The sequence below is a fragment of the Rhyacophila brunnea genome, unplaced genomic scaffold (assembly GCF_057557595.1).
Source record: "Rhyacophila brunnea isolate RB1 unplaced genomic scaffold, BYU_Rbru_1.0 scaffold_8, whole genome shotgun sequence".
Taxonomy (NCBI): domain Eukaryota; kingdom Metazoa; phylum Arthropoda; class Insecta; order Trichoptera; family Rhyacophilidae; genus Rhyacophila; species Rhyacophila brunnea.
This window is the reverse complement of record NW_028233350.1, coordinates 43,756,465-43,782,611: the sequence shown is the minus strand read 5'-3', so window position 1 is coordinate 43,782,611 and position 26,147 is coordinate 43,756,465. Positions and strand designations below refer to the sequence as shown.

At 31.6% G+C, this 26,147-nt stretch overlaps 1 protein-coding gene across 1 annotated transcript in view; it reads right to left on the bottom strand.

Annotated features, from left to right (window-relative positions):
- The window catches only part of LOC147064276 (spondin-1-like), a 388,697-nt gene that overhangs the window by 239,734 nt on the left and 122,816 nt on the right, over nt 1-26,147 (bottom strand). The window contains exon 2 of the mRNA XM_085958532.1: nt 21,748-21,809. The gene's annotated coding sequence lies outside the window, so the exon portion shown is untranslated. The remainder of the gene's footprint in view (nt 1-21,747; nt 21,810-26,147) is intronic.

The window sequence follows — 26,147 nt, the reverse complement described above, 5'->3', positions numbered from 1 at the left end:
TAGCGTAGCATAGCTCGGCCATAGCGGTTTATAGTATGTGTAGTCACTGGTTCAAACCCTGGGTCTGGCAAATTCACATATTGTTTTTCAATATATGTTTGGATATAGGCCTAACAGATTGAGCTAAATAAATAGCCGATATCAATTTATCGTAAAAACAAAAATCTGTTAATAGAACATCCACTCTGTTATGATCTATTATGATCTTCTTGCGATTATATTATTATGGCCTTCTTAGGATCAAAGACGGTTTAAAATATAATATCCTATATGTATACTTTTAGAAATACTAATGTTATCAAATCGATTTAGGATACTTGATGAAATTTGAACTTAAATTCGATTCAAATTTAAGTTTTGTACAGTTTCATTTGAGTATTTATTTGCGTCCCGGGATTCCGTTATCTTCGGGTAGTATACGCATTCACCAATGACAAATACATATTGACATAGAAAACATTAAATTCTGTTTATACAACAAATTAATTCAATAATATAATGTGAAAATCGTATTACTAAGGGTTACATAAAAAATATACATATTCTATTTAGGTAGCACAGTTTACCGTTAGATGTTTTACCAGAAATATACGGCTGTATAGCATTGAAATAAAAAATATTGCATTTTTCGTGGAGCATTGCACAGTCATATATTATTTTTATTAGATTCAATACGAACATAAATTTCATATTGATTGGTATCAAATATCCGATAATAAAATTGTCATTATAATTAGATATTTGATAGATACGACTTGATAATTACGACCATCTATAAGAGTTTTATATAAACATACCTATATACAATGATTGTATTTCTAATTAACTCACTTACCTATTTTTCCGTCTTTCCTTTATATTTTTATTACGTATTTTTATGTGATTTATTTAATAAATTTGGTCTGAATACTATACGGCCATCTATTTTTTAAACAATATATCACGGTAAAGTGTGATACGGCCAATTGTATTCGTACAAAACCCCCCTACGATTACTAAGCAAAGGAGCAAGTAGGTATAAAACTATTTTAGATGTGTTTTTAAAGGCTTTATGTATTTAAATTCTAATGGATTTAAGTGTTGTACTATTCCATTTGAGTCGTCTTTTGCGACCCGGGTTTCGCCTTTCAGCATCTTCAGGCACTGTGTACAATCACCATAAGGCAAATAAACACTGACAATGAATGCTATTAACTCTAACTCATATAACCAATCAATACAATAAAGTGGGTAAAAACTCCATTACCTACCCATCACGTCAAGGGTCACAAAATCTTATCTTATTATACGCGTATAATAAATCGTCAAAACCTAATAATAGATCATTAGTAAATAATAATTATAAACAATAAAAATTTAATTGATTTATTCCAAAAAAGTGTTACATTGTAAAAAATAATCTTGCCATTATTGGGAAGCAATTTTTATCGATACGTTTTTTTCTACGATTATTTTTTTGCAATAAATCTTATCGGTGAAGTAAAATAAACAGAAAAACTTTTGTTGCCAACTAATAACGTGAGAAAATTGTATGGGCTTCCACTCAATTCTTAACTTTCATTGGCCAGCTACGCGAAATGCGAAAAGTGAGTCACTGTGTCTGTATATAATACGACCAGACTTGGCTCTGGTGCCAACAGTCAGTAGGTCATGAGAATGTATTACTTATCAATTTATTGAATTTCTTACACAGACCAATCGATAAAGCCAGTATTAAGATATAAGACTATGTCGTGACTTATATACAATTTTATTATGTAAATACATAATACCTATGTTTCATATTGTTCTATTTTTTTTTAATATTATATATCATTATGTTTACTAAAAATACGTTAATATATTGTTTTGTACAATACTAATATCGGAAAAGAACAATAATTGTTAATGAAAGATAAATAGCTAAGTTTAATAGCTATGAAGCTAATTTGAAGAAACGTGACCTGATCAATGGGACATCGTCAACATGCAATAGTAGGAGATAGGTAAACGAAAAAAATTCACACTGGAATAGTTATACTTACGGGATTAATGTGTAGGTTATGCATCTTTTTTTAACATGTAAATATTTCAATTAAGTCCTATATGTATTTACGAGTACCATGTTCGATCTTAGGAAGAACATTATTATATAATATATATATATATTAACAGATTTTCGTTTTTACGAGAAATGGATGTTACTTATGCGTCAATTACATTGAGCAACTTTACAAGGTGTTTTTTGGCGAATTTACAATGTGCCCGTAAAGTCGCCCAGTGTCATCATTGAAAAAGCTAACAAGCAGATTGTAAACAATCTACCGAGAAAAGTTGAAAGCCGGTCAACTTTACACGCTACACGCCGGCGTGTGGGCCTATTGCGTCTGCGCAGTAGAACGTAGTAGCAACCTCCCGGTAAAAAAACAAACTACGTTCTGTCAAAATAGTCGCTGGCTTGTGGCTTCTCAGCGAATGGAAAGTTTTGTGTGTTATCATCACAATCACAGTAGCCGAATCACCCGCTTTTAAATTCGCCAATAAACAGCTCGTAAAGTAGCTCAATAATTGACGCATTAGCAATTTGCTCAACCTATTAGGTCTATATTTACATTGAAAACAACCACATTTGAATTTGCCAGATTTCCAAGATACATGGTTTATTAAGCCCGAGGCATATGGCCTGGTAATTAAACTTCAGGCTCGTGGCCGTTTTTTATTCACTAATAATATATTATTAGTATATTTGTAATATCGGCTTTAACGTCGTAAAATTCCATTCGAATTGTTTTAAAACAAAGTTAATTTTACGATATTTGAACACATTGTCATATTTAACAAAATCTTTTACCCCGGGGTCTAAATCGTGTTACATTCTTTAACCCCCTCCACACATTCGTTGAAAATTATTGATTTTAGCATAATATTCTCACGGAATATTTTATTTTAAGAAAAAATGAATTTTAATGTTTTTGGTTTTGTTACGTCACATTTTTAATAACCCTTATCGACTTCGTCACAAATCATCACATTACATAAGATCTTTTCTCTAACTAAGGGATAACGTCATATATAGACGTCCCCTCATATAAATATACACGTAACAAGCCATCATTAAGGGGGATGCTTATACTATCAGAGGTGAAAAGAGGCACATAACGGAAAAATACGAAGCTTGCAATTTGAGATTTTTTTTGATATTTTACAATTTCAACTGTAGTAATTAATAAATATGTATCTGAAAACACTAAAAAGATTTTTTATTTTTTTTTTAAATTTAAAGATAAACTGGCAATTGTAAATAAAAAGGATTTCAAGTTATACACATTTATATTTTTATAAAAATCGATGTTTTTTAAAATATATATAAAAAATATTAAAACGATGAATTAGTCAAAAATCTAAACCACATAAAATCTAAAACTTAATTAACTAAATTTTAATGATAATTATGACCATAAAATATAATGCAATAATAAGATTTAACCCTGCAACAAATTCACATGTTATTACATTTTTTTACAATTGTAAATTTATCTTTAAGTTAAAAAAAAAATAAAAAATCTTTTTAATGTTTTCGGATACAAATTTATTAAATAATACAGTTGAAATTGTAAATTATCAAAAAAATCTCAAATTGCAAGCTTCGTATATTTCCGCCAGGTTCTCTGCTGGCATGCGTCTCCCCCTTAATTACATGAAATATCACGTTAAATTTAAAACACTGCCATCGAAAACATCTAAAGCATGACGTCATTTCAGAATACCGTCATTTTGTTTTTTTTATTAATAAAATAAATAATACATCCAATTTCTGCAAACGCATAAAATAATTATTTTTCATATCGTTACCAAAAATCGTTCTGGAATCGCTTACTTAAGTATTTTACTTAATAAAAAAAAAATATTAAATTGTCTGTGTTTATAGAGTAGGATCCATGGTCCCCATATCTTGAAGCGGGCCCCCAGGCTAGGATCTTTGGCGGGGGCCCCTACGTATCGCTAAGGATAATGGCAGGCAGTGTGACGCTATTGTAGCATTTTCCAAATGGTGTAGGTACACGGTAAGATTACTGTGTATATTTAGTGTTTTTTGTGTGTATACATCCATGTAAATTATGGAGTTGTCGAGTATTGATACATAATTAAAAAAAAATATATCATCGTACAACCACATAATTTTAAATACCTAATACCCAATATTACTAGGAGGGAAATAGCGTCGCAGGCGACTTTTTAAATATTAAAACAATTTTGTGATGTATGTTTATCTCACTTATTTGGTCGACTCGCCTCACCGTGCCCGTCCTGATCCCGGGCCCTCAGGCTAGAGCCCTGTCAGCCTTCCCTTGTGGGGGCCATGGTACGTACTATATATTATATCTCGCTCGCGTCGTTCTCTCGTGGCTGAAGATCGTGACCACTCTTAAATGCAATCTTCAGTGCGGTTACGGTCCTTTGATTCTCTCAGTAAACTCCTTCACCTGGTCGACTAGCGCGCCGACGTTCTTCCTTTTCTTTGCCTTCCTTAGAGACTACTAAAAACCACCAGCCTCTCCAGATTATCCGATCCGCGACAAACAGTATGTCGGAAAAAACTGCTGAATGCATTGTCAACAGCATTTATCTGAAGTCTCTGGATGATTAACTGGTTCATACTGTACTAATGTCTAAAAGATATGAAACGTTCGACGCCAACACCCTATTTAGAAGGCGTCAATACTTCCATAGCAATAATAAGAATTGACATTTCCATCCGTTACCGTTGAGAAAGGGTTCGTTAAAGTGAGGTGTTGATTTTTCCTTTTTGATATCTTAGCGATCTCGTACTTGAAGATAATGGTGTTTGAACTCAAATATACTAACACTATGTAACTTGATATTAAAATGGGTAAAGGGAAGATAGCAAAGAAAGTAATAGGTACATTTTACTATATTACCTCAGCAGACACGCACAGAGAAAAATAGTTTGGGGGTATATTTAAAATAATTACAAGATAAAAAGAACTTTTTATATACAATGTTTTTAAATTTTCTGTTGAATCATATAAACTTGACTTGACTAGCTTAAACGATCAAAAAAAAATTGTGCTTGATAGAAATAATACTGAAATGTCATATTGATTTCCATAGTAATGCACGTATATATTAATAATTTAGTTGCTAGGACCCACTTAGCAACCAATAATAGTTTACTTTTTACGGATTTATTCCGAAATAACTTTTCATACAAAACAGAATTAACTGAAAATTAAATAAATTCTACTTAAAGATGGCTAAAAATATTTAAAAAAAAAAAAAAAAGCATTAGCATCGTGTTCTGATATATCCTAAAAGTTTCAAATGTCTAGATAGTCGGGAAGTTAGTTAAAAATCGATTGCAATATTTGTACCGGACAACTAAGAATATGAGCTAAGAAAAACTTTGTAAAAAATAATCCATAATAGTTTTTTATTGATTTTCAATGCGGCAGGAGGTTAACTACCCCCACTGACGAAGGTGCTACTGACTCCCATTATATTTACTCTTAGATCCCAATCGCGTCAATCATACCCAATCACTATTCACATAGTTTGAAGTACTAAATAGGTATAATTATTATGATCGTCAGTGTCCGTTTGTGTCGGCCGCGCTGTCTTGTATTTGAGACATGCCGCATCGGAATATTAAATCAAATATTGATGACTCAAATAGTTACACCAATTTATGAATGCCGCAAGTCCTTCCAGAGGCTACAGGTCTTGCGTGTTATAGAATGTCGAGAAAAGTGGAGCCAGCCCGTGAAGAAGGCTGTTCCATAACCAAATCATACGGATCACGGTGTTCAGTCATGAGGTACTGATGAAGAAGAGAAAGTAATATTCCATTTAAATAATAATCCATATTTTTTTCCATTTCTAAGGTCTGGATGTAATAGTATGTTCAATAAAAGAATATTACATTCTTAAATCTTGCGAATTATTCGTTAAATAAAAAAATAGTTTATCAAGTATCATATTATTATTATGTGTGTATACATATTCTCTTGTCATTATCCATTATTTTCAAACATAAATTTGAATTTTACAAACCACCCCTTTCTCATATTACTTTTACACATACTTTTCTACCCCCACCGCACAGTATTGACAATAAATATGATATTACATAAACTCAAAGTGAATATCGGTACTAGACATGATAAACCATATTATTTAATAGAAACACGTTATGCAATTAAAAACAATATTTGTAATTACTGGTGAATACCAAGTTATACACCCATTTTATAAAAGAAAACGTTGCATCTGAATTTACCACGTTTTGCTTTGATTAAAAAAACTTGAGAAAGAATGAAAAAGAGTTCATCTAAAATACTTCAGAGTTAATGGCTTTTGGCTCGATTCCCAGTAAGTGGGTCGATCCATTCATGAAGACTCTCATAGTCAACCCACTACATTGTGGGTTACCTCATATTACAGTTTCATAGAATACGTTGTGGCATACACACATTAGAATATGTGTATGCCACATAGATTTATAGATATAGATATCGACATAAGATAAATAGGTAGGTGGAGTTAACAGAGTGAGACTAATGAACTCATGTATTATTTATTTTTTTAAATAACTTTCTTGTCATAAAGATGTACATAAATATACAGCAAAACATCTCAATCTTATTGTCATAATAGATTATGGTTTTTAGTTTAGACTTGTGCACTACTAAAATAAAAATAAACAGAAAAAATCTAATGTCAGTTTCATTTTCTTTATCACCAATATTACATTACGTTTATGTTGATTATGAAATGGAGTGGAAGGAAATTGATTCCTTCGAAATGTGGTGTTGGCGCCGAAATATATCGGAGAGAGCACCTGACAAACCAGCCAATCATCCGGAGACTGCAAATAAATGAATGTTGAGTTGAGTTGAAATGGTGAGTTATTAAATGGATCAACTGTAGAGGATTGACTATAAAAATTATTACAAGAGTGTCGAATGAAGGAGTTTCGGGTGATGTTAGAATCGAGTTGGCCGACAATGCAAAAGCTTGAAGTTGTGTAAATCTAAACGAACAATCAAAACCCACCTTTTTACCTTTCGGTATTGTCATACCATTTACAGCTGTGCAACGAATTTTGTATTTAGATGCATGGAAAAATGACGAAAAAACGGTGACTCATAAATATAAAACCGAAGCCAATCATCCTCCTCGACACTCCAGATAAAGAAACGGCACTCAAAATATATCTGAGACGCATTTGGCAGTTTTTTGAACATGTCATTCGGCGCAGACCAGATAACCTGGAGAAACTGATGGTTTCGGGTAGCCTCTAGGGAAGGCGAAGCAGAATAAGAGCGCTGAAGCGAGTTGAATCCGTGGCTTTATCCAACTGACTTTCTCTTAGGTATGCTTACACACTGCAGTCTGCAATTTAGAAGAGATCTTTATTTAGCTACATATTTTTGTCGACTCATACGAGGTATAAATGAGAACTCTGCCATTCAGGGGAGTGTTGACCTGTGTGTCCCTGATAAGTATCTTATAAATAGGGAGCATCAGTTGTTTATTCTCCCAAGGTGCAGTTCGGGTCTCGATATATTCCACTTGCGTGAGGTGAGTTTAGGTGAAAGCTATTTTATAAATTATTTAAATAGGGTCTCATTAGCAAACTCTGTATACTTCTTTGAACTTATATAATAATTGTTATGTTATATTCATATATTTTCATTTTTATCGTTTTTATTATTTATTTTTTTTATAATAATGTTACATGTCATGTTGTGAACGTCTTAAACTTATAATTTTTAATGTACACAATATGTTAAAAAATAAATTGAAATTGAAATAAATAAGTAGGTGATTATTAAACAATGATGTAATAAGAAATTTATACTTTTACGTAAATTATTTTGGCACGTGGGTATCTAGCTTGTTTAAAATAATAATAATTAAAACTCGGAAGGTAAGTAGCACTTTTAAAGGTTTTAATTGCAAATTAATTTAACAGTGGAAATTTTAAAAAAGATCAAGTTCCTGGAATGGGGCGCCTGCGTCGGTCGGTTGGCTACCGGGCCTTTTTCATCTCTTATTTAGTCGAAAGTGAATTCAGAAAAACAATTATTTTTCACACCTTGACTTTTATTAATTCCGTGGAAACGAAAAAGGCCTAAAATGAATTTAAAAATTACAAATTAAGGACATAATTCACTTTATATCTTGGCAGTACGAACGGAATTGTAAACGCTACGGGCGCACAAGTGCTATCATGAAACATTACGAATAATAAACAGGAGGAAAGGTCTTTTTTACATAGAAAGCTTGAGGACTTACGTACCAGCTAATATCTGTTTAGATTAATATTACGTATTGAATGGGGCCTTGTTGTACCATGGTGTACCTTTATCAAGAAGCAAGATTACAACGGCTTGCAGATCTAAATTAGAAAGTGGTAAGGCGAGATATATGGAACGTAAACGTATTGTATGGAACACTTAATTAAAGAAAAAAACATTTATAATTAACTATTTCTTTTATTCAACGAATAATTCACAAGATTCAAGAATGTACCATTCTATTAATTCTGAAAACACTCATGAGAAAATATAACCAATAGAAAAAAATAAGACACCCGGCAGGTATCGAACATGCGTCTCTTGGGTAACGCGCTCTGTGTATTACTACTATGCTACAACTGCCATGCTTAACTGCGATAAATTTGAACTATTGGCTTTTATTAATACCTGCTCATTAGTGCTCTCCAAATTGAGTTACGGTATGCGATCGATTTTTGTATTCTAAATTAAAGTATGTATTACTTGAATAACTAACTGACGTCACGGATCTCTTCAATATTTTCTGTTGGTATTAGAATGGTACATTCTTAAATCTTGTGAATTATTCGTTGAATAAAAGAAATAGTTAATTAAAATTATTAGCAAGTTGAAGTATGTTTCAATTATATATTACAATATATATATTATATATAATATATCTACTTAATTTAAATTTTTACATGTTAAAAAAGATGAATGCGCCTTTGACCCTAAGTATGACTATTTAATTAATTAATTTTCCAGTGTGCATTTTTTTCATTTACCTATCTCTTATCTCCCGAATTTAATTTTTTAATTTATTAATAATCAGGACAGGTTTTGTCCGCTTCAATTGGAAATCGTCAACTGAAATTACATATTGACGATGTCCCATTGATCAGTTAATGTTTATTTAAATATGCTTTTTACACACTTTTTGATTTTTAACTGTCATTAATTGACCCACCCAATATATTGAATATTTAACAAAAATTATTGTTATTTTATGATCTTAGTATTATACAAAAAATATGTTAATACAAATCTTCATTCGAATCCCATATTATATGATCTTCTTAGGATTAATCATGGCCAAAAAATGTATATATTAAATGACTGCTGCAAGTAAATAAAAAAAAGTGATGAAATAATTAAATTCCCATCAAGAATCGAATTTCAAGAATGAAATTAACAAATATTATATTTAATAAAAAAAAATGGTTATTCACGAAATTTATAAAATTATTAATTTAAAAATGGCTAGACTGATATAGAATGATATTCCAGCGTTTTTATTCCCAATTGAACCCTCACTTGAAAATTTCTAATTCGCTTTGTCCTTTTAATTCCGCTAATTAAATTCTACGTGGAACTAAGTGGGCTCTGATAATTTTCAGGCGTCTCTCTAGGAAAATTGGAAAAGTCTTCAAATCAGTCCCCGAAAGAAATTTGCTGTTAATCTTTTTAAATTTTCAAATAACGGCCTGCCATGCATAATGATTTTTAAAGTAGACTGTTTTTCCTTCCATAAACTGTGTCTTTTAAGGTCCAATTCTGCCAATATTCTCCGTTAAAAAGATGACAGCTGAATATTAAATGACTAAGTCTTAATATATTGTATTAATATTGAATTATGTATTCAAAATATTGAATTATTTGTTGACATTTTGGTAATTTAACCAATACACATTTGATTAAATAATCTAATTTTGATTTTAATCAATCTTTTTTAAATAAATAACACTACTTATGTGTGAAACAAAGTAAAAGAGAGATCCAGAAACTTAGAGTAGCACAACGTGGTAAGGAGTGGTGCATGCTTGGCATAACACGAAAGGACAAAAAGAGGAATGAGTGTATAAAGAATCAGACAAGGGTTTGTGATGCAATAGAGTTCATTGAAAGCCTCAAATGGATATGGGCTGGACACAAAGCTCGAAGAAGAGACAATATTTGGACAAATTTAGTCATCCATTGGTATCCAACAGGTACCAAACGTCCGCAAGGTAGACCTAGACGCCGCTGGATCGATGAAATGATAAATTTCTGCGGAAGTACGTGGTAACGCAACGCACAGGAAGAACACACAGTGAAAGCAGCTTGAAAAGGCCTTCATCCAGCAGTTGATAGATTCAGGCTGATGATGATGACACATAAAAATATATTATTTTATTGTAATTTATACATTCTCACAATTTTTATTATAACAATACCGGTTTCAGGCACTATGCACGCTCACATACAATGAATACAGTTAATTGTCGCTTATAATAAAAATACAATTGGTCTAATCTCTCCATTTCACGTTACATTAAGGCTACAGTGTGTAGACAGTGCTTGTTAGTTTTTAAAATTTAATTAAACCCTGCAAAATCCAAACCATAGGCAAAAAAATATTCGTTTATCTATAAAATATCTAAAATGATGTATGGTTTAATTTTTAATTAATAAAATAATACATATTTTGTAGATGGGAGAATATTTTTATCGAGTATGGTTTGGTTAGGCAGGTATAAATGATCAAAAAAAAAACTAACCAACACCATCTGTAATAATACGTATTCTTAATTCATTGAAATCCAATAAGTATGACTGAAAAAGTGTGCACTATTTTTGTCGGACCACTCATAGCATTCCAAACTATTATGGTTTGGTTGAGGCAAAGTTTAATTGAATTTTCAAAACTAACCAGTACCTTCTGCAAATATTCTTAGTTCAATTAAAACAAATATGTATAACTGACAAAGTTTAGTATGCACTATTTATATCGAATCTTAACAGCCTACCTCCAGCCTTTGCCAGTGATATCTTATGGTTGGATACATAATATAAACAAATTCTATTCATTCACCTATCGTTGTCATAATTTTTCGTCTTCTAACTATTAACTGTCACTAGGTAGGTATTTAAATAATACATTTAATTCCAATCAAGCAACATTCTCAATATACTTGTATTCATAATATTATGTAATGTAAAATGTGTATTACCTCAACAACTTTCTGTAATTTCTAGCGGGACCCCTAGCATTAACCAATTGGGAATTAATCTATAATGACGGAACTATTAGAAGACTCATGACTTCAGATTCTAATAGAAATTAAAGTGATGAAGTACACCTCTACAAAATTACTTCATATTTTTAAGGTAGTGAATTAATTAACAGCATTGTGAAACGACTAAGTTTGAAAACCACTGTTTTATAGTATACATTCGTGACGATTATTATTCAAATATTACTATTCATAATATCAAATTTGCGTAATGTATCGAATAATAGTGTCAAGGATGATTTACACAAACCTATTCAGATCAAACAAAGCGAAAATGTATTAACGATGCGCGAAATCGCTTAGCGGGTTTGGAATATTGAGGTTGTATTTTGAATTAAGAACACGTATTGAAATGTAGATTTAAAACAAGGTGCACGAATTACTAATGCTTTGAAAGAATAGAATGAAGATAAGATTTTACATGAATGACGTCGTTAATTTTAACTAAGTATTCAGAATGAGTGATAAAACCCAAACTCTCGGGTTTTTATAAGATTTTTTTATTTTCTTTATCTCTGAATATATCTACACAATTTGAAGCACCCTCGTAGTCCGGCAACATAGCCCAGGAAATGGAAAAGTATGCGCTTTTGTTTAAAATCATAATGAATCATAAGATCCATTTTGAAGAAATTGAACCATTTTATAATTTCCTCAGGAGCCCTAAATTCCAAAATGGCGGAGATTTTTTTTTTCAATTACTATCTAATTTTAATGATTTTAAGTTTGGACATTTATTTTTTTATGATAAATACTGATGTTTGAATTTATACTGATATTTTGCAATTGGAAGCCCATAAAAGGTCAAAAAGTAAATTTTCCACAATTATTACTATTCGATTTGAAAAATTCTCAGTTTAGGTTTAGACAATCTGTCTGTTGTGGTTTAAACTTGCTATTTTGCAATGGAAGCCCATGAAATACCAAAGATGGCGGTCATATTATTTATATATATAATTTTTTTAAATTAAATTGTTTATTTTCAATATATACCTACACTAATAATTAATATTTTGTGTGTAAAAAGATTGAACACTTTTTGGTTTTAATGATTTTACAAAAAACTAATTGTTTGTTCTTTTACTTAATTTAAATTTCAATGGTAGATACCTGGTTAATATATTTGGTTTAAGATTTTTTTATAATTCAATTTGAAACGAGAAAGGGCGAATCAATATGTCAAGTAATCTGGGATCTAATTTTGACAGCTGAAAAGTGGACCACTCGTTGCTTGCGCAAAAAGTTATGCTCAGGCTTTATTAATCTAAAGATGGCGGTGTTACAACCCAAGTCTGAAAAACAGGTTAGTAATGTGTGTGCAGAGGGAAAGAGAAAAAAATCACATATTAAAATTAAATTACATATTATAATATCATTCCTCACAAATAAAAGTCGTAGTTTTAAATAGATGTATTTAATTAAATACAGTAGTAATTACGTTGACAAAAATATTGATTGGTCTCTCTGGTTTACCCGGTATAATTACGAAAAACTATTATAGATAAATGTTCAGTATACTCGATTATTTCACAGTAATTATAAAGATATTTAAAGATGCGGTTTATTTAAGTATCAGTCGTCTACTCAATATAGTATGCAATACGTAACATACAATCTGTCAAGTTAAATGTCTAAATAATCAAAATACTGTTGTTTTAATTTAATAAAACGCAATTTTTTTGTAGTACTTATTCCACTTTTAATCAATAGATTAGGACAGGTTTCGTTCGCCACAGAGGAACATTTTCAACGTGTCTCAAAAATCTCCCTTTGTGGCGGACGAAACCGGTCAAAATCTATTGATTAAAAGTGGAATAAGTACTACAAAAATTGCATTTTATTAAATTAAAACAACATTACAATGTAGTTCTCCCATGAATTGACAGTTAACAAAATAAAAGAAATTAATAATCAAAATACATTTAAAAAAAACACACATTAAAAAAATTAACACCATTTATTTATATCGATTGTCAATCGGATAAACTTTTACCCACAGCAAGAATTTATATCTAGGATCGAATATTAGTGAAAAATTCGTATGTGAAGCTTAAATAAGAAGGCGCACATATATTGTTAAAAAAAATACGATAGTGCATCATTTGGATGAATTGTGCAATTATTAGTGTGAGTGTGAATATTATATTTGTACTGAAACAAGTCATGCATCCTGAGGACAAGGGAATGAAAATCACTCGATGTACGTATTCGAAATGTGGTGTTGGCGCAATGGTTCGTATATTTTTGACGTACAGGAAGACCCAGTCAATAATCTACTAGAGACTTTATTTAAAGAAATGGTTCTCGACAATATTATGGCTGAGAAGTTTTTTGGTTATATTATGTGATGCACACCAGATAACCTGAAGAAACTGGTGGCTTTTGGTAGCCTTTATGATATGCAAAGCAGAGAAAAAGCATCGGTGCGCTGGAACGCTAGAAGCAGATGATCATGATGGTTAGGAAGTCTTGCTCACTCATAAGATGATCATGATCCACAACGATAAGGAGACGATTGACACGAGAGATATAATGACGGTATTGTTATAGTATTTTTACTTTCCGTTAATACGGAAAAATAAATATATATCTAAATAATACGTGTTTATAGGTACACCGTTTCAATGTTTTTCTGGAAATATTTGTACAGTTCGAGCAGGCCGGATTAGTGTTTTCTTCTAAGAAATATATAAAATTACGCCACGATGACTACCTTAGTAAGGTTTTCCAAGAAGAAAATATATTATTCTACCTAATTATTTTTACATACAGATTCTTAACACAAAGCAAAATCCTGGACACGTGTTGCGAAGTAGCAAATCTCTCTTGCCTAGAAACTTAATATAAATACTTTTACGAATTCATTCGTTAAAAATTCATTAAACTTACTCTCCAATATACGTAGCACTTATTTAACATTTAAAGACACATATTTCATTTAGATAAATTTATAAAATAATATTATCTGACTTTATTCAGAAAAATCTTTGATAATAATAATATATTGATTTTGGGCGATTATGATCTCAATTCAATCCTTACACCCAGGCGCTTAACGAGTCATCAGTCGACCGTGATTGATAAAGTCAGTTATTCGTAGACCACGACCATGTCAACTGACTACAGTGTGACCGTCTTCCAAGCAATAATTGAATTCGAGTCTACTTACAAACTCAGTCAATTAGACCACCTATCAAACCGTGTTACCGGCACATGGTGTCTCATAATTAATAACACATCTGTACGACCACGCTAAATCTTATTTGGTTTTAGAGAACATTACGTCTCATCTTTCATACAAATTTGTCATCAATCATGATTCATATTCATAAGTGTAACCATGAGAGTGACACTCAGAACCATCTACCTACTAGGACGTGAGTGCATGAACCTGGGACCTACTCCAGCCAGACAGCCGAACAACATCAATGTTAGTGCCTGGATTGACTACCGTTTAAACCGCCCTCCACCAGCATCCACATCCACCAGTGGCGAAGGGTGACTTTTAGAAAGAGGTAGGCTGTGGAGATCTGATAAAAAGAGCACACTTGTCAGGTATACTTACGAGAATAGTACGATATTTACTACTAATGAATAGGTACACACTAGTAAATGACAACGACATACTAATTCAATGAAACTTCAAAAACTCATTGACATAAAAATGAGCGATGTGTTTAAATTACGTATTTTTCAAAACATGTTCACCCATCAAAAATCATTAGATAAAATTTATTTTTATTTATAAAAACTATCTATACTTACTTATTTATTAATATTCGTATAAACGCCGTTGAAATTATTTTTTTAATTATCTAATTATTAATGATTTTGGACAAAGTGCGCAGTCGTGACAACATTACTATGCGCGAATATTTTAGGCCCAGCGATAGGAGCTTACCTTATTTCGTACAAATCAGCAGACTTGCTGCGGTTACGAGACGTAAAGTCCATACGAAAAAAAATCAGAATTATTTCACATATAATCGGAGATTTATTTACGTCGAGACGTCGCGGCATTTATTATTTTATTTACGGCACGCTGTAGTATATTTTTTAATACCTTTGCAGTTGTTTTGTACGACAGATAGATGAGATGAGACAGAAAGATGTCGAGATATACGACATCTCTCGTTGACAAAATAAATTATTTTTATATAACATAAAATAATGAAGTGATTAAGTATATAAATATGTCAATATGCAATATAAAAAATATTTTTCTAAAGAAGGTAGGCTTTAAATAATCGCCTAGTATGGAGTCTTCGCCACTGACATCCACAATCATCCCAAAATACAGTTAAAAGGCGTCGCGATATAATATATTTATTATATATATATGTATACAGTAAGTACTATTTGTATCATCACCATTAGCCTGCATCAAGTAACTATTGACTGGATCTTTATTTTAAACTTTCAACAGATTTTCGTCAATTTTTCGTATACTCAGAATTTAGCACACGAAAAGACGCATTTAAAACGATTAAAAGTTATGTAATTTGTGTGAATTTAAAATGAAAATGTGCCGGATATATAACTTTAAGCATAAGCCGTCCCTGGACAACTCTAGTTATCCAATGGTACCCAAGAGTCTTGCTGGATCGACCAAATAGTTAGGCAGAAGTACGTAAAAATGCACTGGACTGAAATGAATGGAATACGTATAGAAAAGCTTTTATCCACTAGTGAATTGATCCAAGCTAATGGTTAAGACATAATACTAATGGATAAATGCATAGTAATACTTATCAGTATTACTATACAATACATAGCGAATTTAACAAAGTTTAAACAATTGTGACAGCTTTCATTTTACGTGTTGTAAAAATAAATTAAGTAAATTTACTTTAACAGTTGATAACTTGATACTCAAGTCGGTCCAACCAGCTGTTGGACCCATCGGACCATCCGGCCTGGTCGCGACAAAGGCCAACTACATATAATCCCTTTAAAAAAGTATGGCGCCTTATTACGGACGTGAAGATCTTTTCACATAGTTTAGTATGTCCGTATTGTTTTAGCTTTGTTTTAACATATAAATTAATAAGAATAATTTATTTTTGTTAATTATCCGTGCTCTTCTCTCGCATGTGCACTTTTATTAGAAAGTCTCTGTAAACTCAGTCAAAGCACACTTTAGTACGTGGTGACCTCAGTCTTAGGCATCTACTCCTGAGACATTCCCAGGCGTAAATAACTGGTGATGCTTCACATTCAAACGTAGGACCTCATGATACGCTTGATTGAGACCGAGTGTGATGCGGGACGGGTTGGTTTAGAAAAAACTATTAGGTAGTTAAAAACTTGCTTCTGTCAAATCAAAATTTTATTGCTTACCGATTATCTAAGTAAAGACAAAAAAACTAACAGATTTAAAATTATAATCTTATATTATTCAAACTATTAAAAATAATTTGATATTCTTTACTTACACCAATGCATTAACTAACGCAATTTTTCAATACCTACTTGCAATAACAATTTTAATAGTATTTTCCAAACGTGAATTTATTTTAATAAAACATTGATATGGTAACCGATTATATGTTTAAAGCTCATTTTAACGAAGTATTAATTTATGTATTTAATGTATAATGTGCAGTTTGTATAATTTTAATATTATATGTCTATATACCAAAAGCGACGTTGTCATGTTTGTGCTTGTTTCGCCAAATTGTCATCTATGCATAGGGTTCATAATATTGAAATTCTTAAACATAGTAACCGATTATATGTTTACAGCTCATTTTAACTAAATATTAATTTATTTATTCAATTTATATTGTGCAGTTTTTATAATTATTTTACTATTTTAATATGTAGCAAAAGCGACGTTGTCATGTTAGTGCTTGTTTCGCCAAATTTTCATATATGCACAGGGTTCATAATATCAACATTCTTAAGCCCTAACATTATTATTTTAATGAAAGCTTCGTATCTACATTCAAGCTATGAATATGTAGATTCTACACTAAGGGACACCCACCCTTTGAGTCAATAAGATGTAATAATATATATGACTGATACTACAGAATCCGATGGGCTGATCGTCTTCATAAACATTTCTGTTGTCTGTCTAATTTGTGCGTTGAAGCACTTGTCTGATAATAATTAAGCACACAGACTTAGCCAGATAATATTAAGAGCACCCATTACTTATTCTTGAGTTAACTAATATAAGCGATTTGGTAGGTTTTGCCTGTCATTCAAGCGTTAATCAGCCCGCCAGATCAAAGGTTACGCCTGAAAGCCCTCCATTTTATGCGGAAGCCCCCTTTATAAATAGCGAAGCAAAGGATGCCATTTCCAGTTTGCCGCTCATATTATAACCAATCGAAAGCGCCGGCGAAGCCTGATTCTTGGGAAATTTCTCTTTAATAAAATTGAGGGCCTCATATTATTATTTTTCATGATGACAAGGATATTGAAAAAAAGATCAAACGACTGTTTTTGATGTCGACTATGCAATATTCATTTTTATTATATATAATATTATACACTATATTACTTAAATCAGTGGTGAACAACCTCTTAAATTGTACGTAATGAAATAATGGATTGCTATATAGCACATGTTCTGATCAGCGTTGCCAATTTAGCGCTTTACTTGCCAGATCTAACATTTTTCGATAGGCATCTAGCTTGCAAAAAACGTATCTGTCTTGTAGCGTTTTTACTAGCGTTTTTTGATGCCTCCAACAGCTTTAAATGTGTTGAAAAACGCTAGATATTTAATTATTGTACTTTCAAGCGCATACAATGTTTGACTATCGGATACTTAATGCAGGTAGGTTGGTACTTATTTTAGTAGAAATAATATACAATGAAACAATTTCATGCATTATTTAATACTTTTGTAGGTATATTATTCCGAATCTCTGCGTAAATAAAAGAAAAATTTAACAATTATTTATCTAAAAGGTATGTTCTTTAATTTTCTATGTTTGTCCTACAAAAATAAGTGTTCGTCTTCAAACATGAAACGAAACTTGAACGCCGTTGACACAATATAAGTATTTTTTGTCAATTTTGAAAAATATTTCTGTTAAATTGAGTGGTTTTTACATCGATTGATTTTTTTTTCAATACGCGAAAGCAAAGGTATTGACTCCGTTCTTGGTAGAATAAGTAAATTTATTTGCAATATTATTTTTACAAAATCTAGCATTTTTTCTTGCTAGATAGCTTATTTTCATACCCGGTCTGGCATGTTTTTGTCAACGATAGTTGGCAACACTGGTTCTGATCCAGATTTCCCTTTGAAAAGCGACGGGCAAAACATCGAGAGCGTTCACTGTTTCAAATATCTGGGGGCACACATCACGGAAGATGGCATTTTGCAGTGAGAGCTCGCTATCCGAATAGGAATGGATGGAGTATTATTCAAATCGATACGAAGTGTCTGGGACTTACGACTGTACTTGGTCATAACCAAATGCCGCCTCTTGACGTTTGCATGGAGGTATTGACGGTAAACTCGGATATGTCACGGAGAGTTGAGTCGAATGGGACATGAAGCTCTGCGTAGTTTCAAAAACAGAAAACTACAGTACCTGGAGTATACGTTTTATAACTTTGCACTTTTTTGCACTTTTTACTACACTGATACGCCTCTTTGCTTGATTACCTCGCATAAAATTAGATCAAATGATATTCACTTGTATTAATATATTATATCGCATTAATTAAATAATAGATAATATAAGTAAAAGAAATACTTTTAGAACATAATATTACATTATTTTCATCCTATAGGCGGAGTGCAAAGTTATTAAGCATATACTCTACCTCGGCTACATTATGAGAGGGCAAAAGTACTGCATTCCCCAACTTGTCATCCAAGGAAACATCAATGGTAAACATTACTGAGAACGACACCGCATTTCATGGCTTAGGTACTGTAATTTATCTAACTATGATAACAGATGATAAAACGAAGATTGCTGAGATGGCATGTTAAGAAGAATTGTGCATCTGTATTTATCGGTAACCGACTTATTCCATACGCTATAAAGCGTAACTATATTTGTCTACAATAAAACGAAACCACAGTTCACTATTTCTATATATCCCGATTTTCAATATATTTACTTCCCCCATATCGCTGGATATAAGCGTGGATATAGATAAATGCAAGGGTGCAGTGAGAGCCATGAAAATGCAACGCATATAACGGTTGATCGAGCATCGCTTGAGGCAACATGGGGAAATGAGAAAATGCATTGTTGGCATGCAGCTAACTTCTTAGCATAGGATTTTTTCCCTAAAATGAAAATTTTCCGCTACCCACGTACGGTCAACTGAGTCAACTCTCTATATTTTATGGTGATTTTCTAAGTAAATTTAATACATAAATTGAAAATTAATTCAATCGAGTATCGACTAAATGTACTTAGTTCCTCATAGAAACATAACGGAAAATGGCTCATAAGAGTAATTAAAGATTAATAATAGAACTAACACACCCACGGTGGCCGCGCAGTTTGAGCGTTGCACTATAACCCTGTGGGTTTCAGGTTCGAATTCTGGGTCTGGCAAGTACACATAATTGTTTTTCAATTTTGTGTCTGTCAGGGTATGGACCTAATAGGTTGAGCAAGAAGCTGACATCTATTTCTCGTAAAAAACAAAATCTGTTAATACAAACCTCTACTATGTGGAGGCCCATATGATCCTATTAGGATCGGACATGGTCGAAAGAAAAGAAAAGAAGAGAACTATAATAAAATTGTATTACTCTTTTAGACTGTAAGTGATTTTTAATGAACTAATTATTTTATTCAATGAATATTTCACAAGATTTGAGAATGTAACATTCGACATGTTGAACATACATAATTTGAAAACATTTCATATATTGCATATACCCATTAGAAAAACCCTTTTTAGAAAAATACAAAACTTGAACCTGTAACCAATAGAATATAGTCCTCATTGATTAAAGTTTTGTAGTATAATATTTATTTAAATTTTGCGAGGCATTATATTTATAACCTTATTACTAAGTCTTCTTCTGTCGTGTCCATGCGATAAATGCGATTAAGCCTTTCACAACCATGCCTTGGCTCCATGAGGATCATGTCATTGGCTTCAAACAGACCTTCGATGGTGCAGATGGTTATAACTGGTGGAACATATTATCACATGTTACGCATTGTCCTTGACATCACAATTCGCAGTCTGAAGGATTGTCGGAGTATGCACACTTATTTTTATAAGACGTATAAAGCAAGTATAAAACTATACCCGATCCTCTTTTTGCACGGGGGAAACGTAAAACAAAACCGTGTAAAAAAAGATAAGGTGCCCATACAAAAATGGTAGATAGTTTCCATTAGTTAAAATCAACTCAAAATACGAAATTCTTGAACACAAAAATTAATCGAAATTATTTATTATTTATACAAAAATATTTGTACATAAAAATACATAGTTTTCGATTTAAATTAAATTTAGCATAGTTAAATATATTCATTCAGTGTCTCTACTACAATAAACTGGAAATATTTAATGACGCTGACGACGAAGCACGCTGCGCGTCTCTCGTATCGAACGCGAAGTGACTGAATAGTGGCGCCATGTATGTAAGTATGTATATCTAGGCAGCATCCGGTTACGACATATGTATACACCAGTGGCGTGCGGTCCATTGCAACGCAATTTTTTGATAAATATGTACATACATACGTATTTTAATTCTTTTTAGTTTTTTTTAAACCGTGTTAAAGCAAAAAAATCAGTATAAATAAAACTAATATTATAAAATAATCGGTACTTTTTTTAAACCGTGCAAAAAGAGGATCAGGTGTACTGTTGGAAATTTGGAATGTTTCGAAATACGGTATGCATTTTCCACTTGATTGATAAATTATATAATAAATAAATTGACCACTTAGATTCATAAATTATTTTTTATAATGATAGCATTTTAGAAAACTATCATATTGATCATATAGATTGTAATAAAATAGAAATCGCGTATACTGTAAAAATTGTGCGTGTGTGCGTATTTTACTATGTATCGTTCGTTGTACATTTGGCAATCACAATTAAGACATAAATATTGAATTATCAGTAATTAACATATATAATTTTGAAAAACACTTTCTGAGAGAATATATTATAACTTTTAACCAATAGAAAAATCCTTTTTGAAAAAAGTAAGCCAACCTGACGTGGAATCAAACCCCATATCTCCCAGGTTTACGCCCTGATCCGTGCATTATCATTGTGCTACGAGGTGACATACTAATTGCGACAAATTTTAACTATTGGTCAATTTTAATACCCACTCATCAGTGCTCTTCCAAATCAAGCTACGTTGGCAATCGATTTTTGTTTGATATATTCTCTCAGAAAGTGTTTTTATTGAATTACTTATATTAATATTTTATTATTTTTAAGTATCTTACCTTCAGAGAAAAAAATCCTTGGGTAGTCCACTTTGTCAATTTGTCAATAATCACTTAAGTATCTGAAAAAAAAGAAATAAAAAAATAATTTTTCCATAATATAAAGTGCTACAATTTACACCCTTAAAACGGTATTTTTATAAGATACTCTTGACTCCAAACACAAATTGAAAAACAATATGTGTATTTACTAGACCCATGATTGGAACCTGTGACTCATAACATTACTAAGCCAACACGTAAACCGCTCGGCCACAGTGGACATATACAACATAGTTTAACATAATATATAATGAACTACAGAGTATTAAGTTTATTATGTTATTGAAGAAAACTGAAAATAAAACTGTGTGTGTCATTGACATGACTATTATTTTATGAATCGAAGTTTCTCTATAAATTGGAAAATTTTGAAAATAAATTCTATAAAATCTCTAATGCTTTCCATTATATCTAGATAATTGTGGTCAATTAATTCCTTAATTATGTTCCTTTCGTCCTGGTCCCCGAGCTCAATCTGGGTGAGGTAACAATATATGTATGTGATTTTCTAAAAGCCTGGGTATATGTGGTTGTTTCTCTTCTATTATTCAAAATACACTACTATCATTGGGCATCATGGCCTGTTGTACTATTAAAAGAATACATATTTATGTGGGAGCTATGGTGATGTGGATGAAGAAGTCGAGATTTGGTGGTTGCTCCGATGGATGGAGGAGCGAGTTTTATTTGCAGCGTAAACAGTCGGTACAAGAGTATGTTACAGTAGTTAATACTTATGATACTGTTCCGAGGTCCAAATCTCGCTAGAATGAGATATTGTGCGGAGCGATACAGAGACCGGGAACTTATATTCGAGTGACAGGCCCAATGTATTATGATCCGCTATTTATTGACATAATCACAATCAAAATAATATCTTGAAAAGAATATTTAGAAAATAATTATTATAATTGAGTCAGCTACTGTATTATGGAGTTTGTGTCATCGGATATAGCTGACTATGTGGCTAAATGGATATCGCGGAAATAATAATTGCAGTAAGCTATTTACTAAGTTTGCCTTAATTGAACACTACGGGAAATGAATATTAATATCGCCGATCAATATTTTGACACGGATTGAGTTGTTTATCTCCATATTAATATAAGTAATTAAAATGTTTAAAAAATATTTTCTTTTGCCGATTGGATTCAGTAATAAGACATCATAGTAATATTTTAGGTCATGACACTACTTCCATTTCAAAACTTAGTAAAACCTAATTTTATTTTATTTAAAATTGAAAAACAGTAACACGTCGTGAATTTCGAAGTCACTCCTAAGTAATGGTAGAATACGATACGGTGTAGCTTTAAAAAAAGCTCCCGATAAAAAAAGCTTTAAGAATTTATTTTTAACAGCCACAAATTATAACGGGCGTAAAGCATTATCCGTACGGCAGGTTTCCGGTTCCGATTCTTATACGAAAAGTTATTTCTCCCAAGGGACCGTTTAGTTTCCCGGCATAATGCAAAGAATCACGGCTGATTGTAAATGGCTAAACCTTATTCCCTTCTCTACTCCATAGAAATCTTTATCGAAGCGATTGCATTCTTCGCCCCCAGGTATGAACTATAAGAAATGCTTAGACACAGGTAAAAGTGAAATATAGATGTTTTCTTTCTTTCAAAAGTTTTATACTCTGAAATGAAGTGTTTTCTGCACTCGTAAAGTGAAAGTTATGTGACTTCTAACGGTCGATTTATTGGAAATAACTACGTAGTTTTTTTTAGTAAAGATTTATTGAAATCGTAAAAATTTGTTTTTAAAGCTGTAGAAAAATAATGAATTTCTTACATTCTTGCTATACTATATTAAATTTCAATATTATCAATTGAATAATTACATGATAAAAAGAACTTTATATATACAACGTTTTTAAATTTTCTATTGAACCATATAATCTTGACTTGACTAGCTTAAACGATCAAAAAATCTTGTACCTACTTGACATGTCATATTGATTTCCATAGTAACGCACGTATATATTAATAATTTAGTTGCTAGGACCCCAGACCCCTAGCAACCAATAATGGTGTCGAAATAACTTTTAATGCAAAACAGAATTAACTGAAAATGAATTCAATTCTACTTAAAGATGGCTAAAAGTATTGATAACATGCATTGGCGTCGTGTTCTGATATATTCTAAAAGTTTGAAATGTCTAGTTAGTCGGGAAGTTAGTTAAAAATCGATTGCAAGATTTGTACCGGACAAAGAACCACCGGACAAATAAGAATACGAGCTAAGAAAAACGTTGTTATAATAAAAAATGATATAATTCTTATTGAAAAAGCGATTTGATTATGTCACTACTCTAATACATAATATTATGTTACCTGCAAATTACTGATGACAATTCCAACTGTCAAAATTCTCAATCATCTTCTCCCTGTAATCCTCTTCTTCATACGTTTATGTGTATGTTCAGTCTTACTGTATTTGCTCTGGTATTTCAGACTCATTACTTGTCTGTGAGCTGTTTCATCAGCCTGGTGGAGTCTGTTGATCTCGTTCATTTGTCAAGCGGTGACGCTAAGATGAGAGTTCGTCCTCATCCACATAGTTTCTATTATTGGATTGATTGAGTATGTTGCATAAGGTTACAGTAGAATACAGCACCCTATTTCAATTATAATTATCCTGAAATCTATTGGATACCGCACTTTTTTTTTATCTAAACGCCATTTTGTTGATTTTTAAAACATTCATTACGATTTATCCACTCCCGAAATCTGTTTAATTTGAATCGAGTATTTTTTTTTAGAAAATGACGTTTTTAAAAATATGTCATTTTAAAAATCGTGTTTCAAATCCAAAACCATACATCTAATTTATTGTATCTTTCCGTCAATCTATCACACATTAATTGTGAAAATGTTTAATACATTCTATATAAATACTCGATATGCTGTTACCTGAAAACATCAGATGTTAGAAGATAGATTCTATTATCTAGACTATTATGAGATTATCATTTGTTTTTTTTTCACGACCCAATTAAAATAAACGATTCCTTTATTGCTATTATTTCAAATTTAGAATATGTATTTGCGTGTATGTTTAATATTGTTTCGCTCTCTCTTAGACATTTCCATATGTTTTCTTTCGTGAGTTATAAAACAATAATTAATATTTATATATACGGTGCTTATGGTCATTTCTGTACTTGACACCATTTCATTTTCTGATGTTTGACTGTAAAATAAGTTATCAATATTCTCCAAATCCTTCTTTACAATAATAATAAATGATCATTTAGTAAGGCAGCTCATCATAAAATCTGTACACACAAGACAAAAGCGCCATTTTTTTTGTTCACGTGCTACTTAGGACCATAGAAACTCAATTAAAATAAACTCTACTGACGAATGTACTTTTTTAATTGGATCGCACAAACTTAACGATGCCATCTACCCGCAGACAGTTACGACATGACTTGTGTAAAAATTAACTATCTAATAAAAAACATTTTACGTGGTGAATTAGCCAGCTGGAATTTCTGCTTAGTGTCTTTCTTAGCTATATACGGTTTATATGAAGTAAAATTGATTTTTATAAAAAGCCGTAAAATTAAAAAAAGAAAAAGATTCATACTGTCACGATAAAATAAATAATCTTATCTCCATATTAAGTGATGGGGAGATAATAATGGCTTTACAGTTTTTCTTTAAAGTTATTATACATCTCCCTCAATATAATATATATAAAAATATAATATCAATAACGAAGAGTGAATTCTCACAGCACTTATGGTAGCTCAATGCTTCAAAGTCAAGCGACAGTATGAAAAAAAATTGTCACTGTTTCCACGCGATCATTGCATGGAGACATTTACCTATTTTCTCACCGTCTAAGCGCACGCTTAGCTGCGCATGACGTGTTTCAATTTGATTTTTCGTCACAATAAAGCTAACTTACATATCACATACAAAATTCTATCAATACTATTAAACTTATATTATTTTTGATTGATTTTGCTAAACCAAAATGACGTTAGCGAGAATATATTTGTAACTTTATAGAATAGTCATTGGAAAGAAGAATTTTCTCAGAATATTATATTGTTTAGTAAACCACCTTGTAAATAAGTAATGTTATTTTAGCTTAGTATATAATAACTATATAATATATATATTTTCAATTTGTGAAGCGTTTCAAATGTATGAATGCTAGTTAGTTTCGTCGCAATTAGGTAGGACGCAAGTAGCTCAATTGGTAAAGTACATATTTTAACGGAACCCAATTGATGCAAGTTCGAGTCCTGCGCGGCGTCGTTTTTATTTTAATTATATTAATTTATATAAGTAGTATATAATCAGCAATATAATATTTTTTCACTATACATAACATAGAGT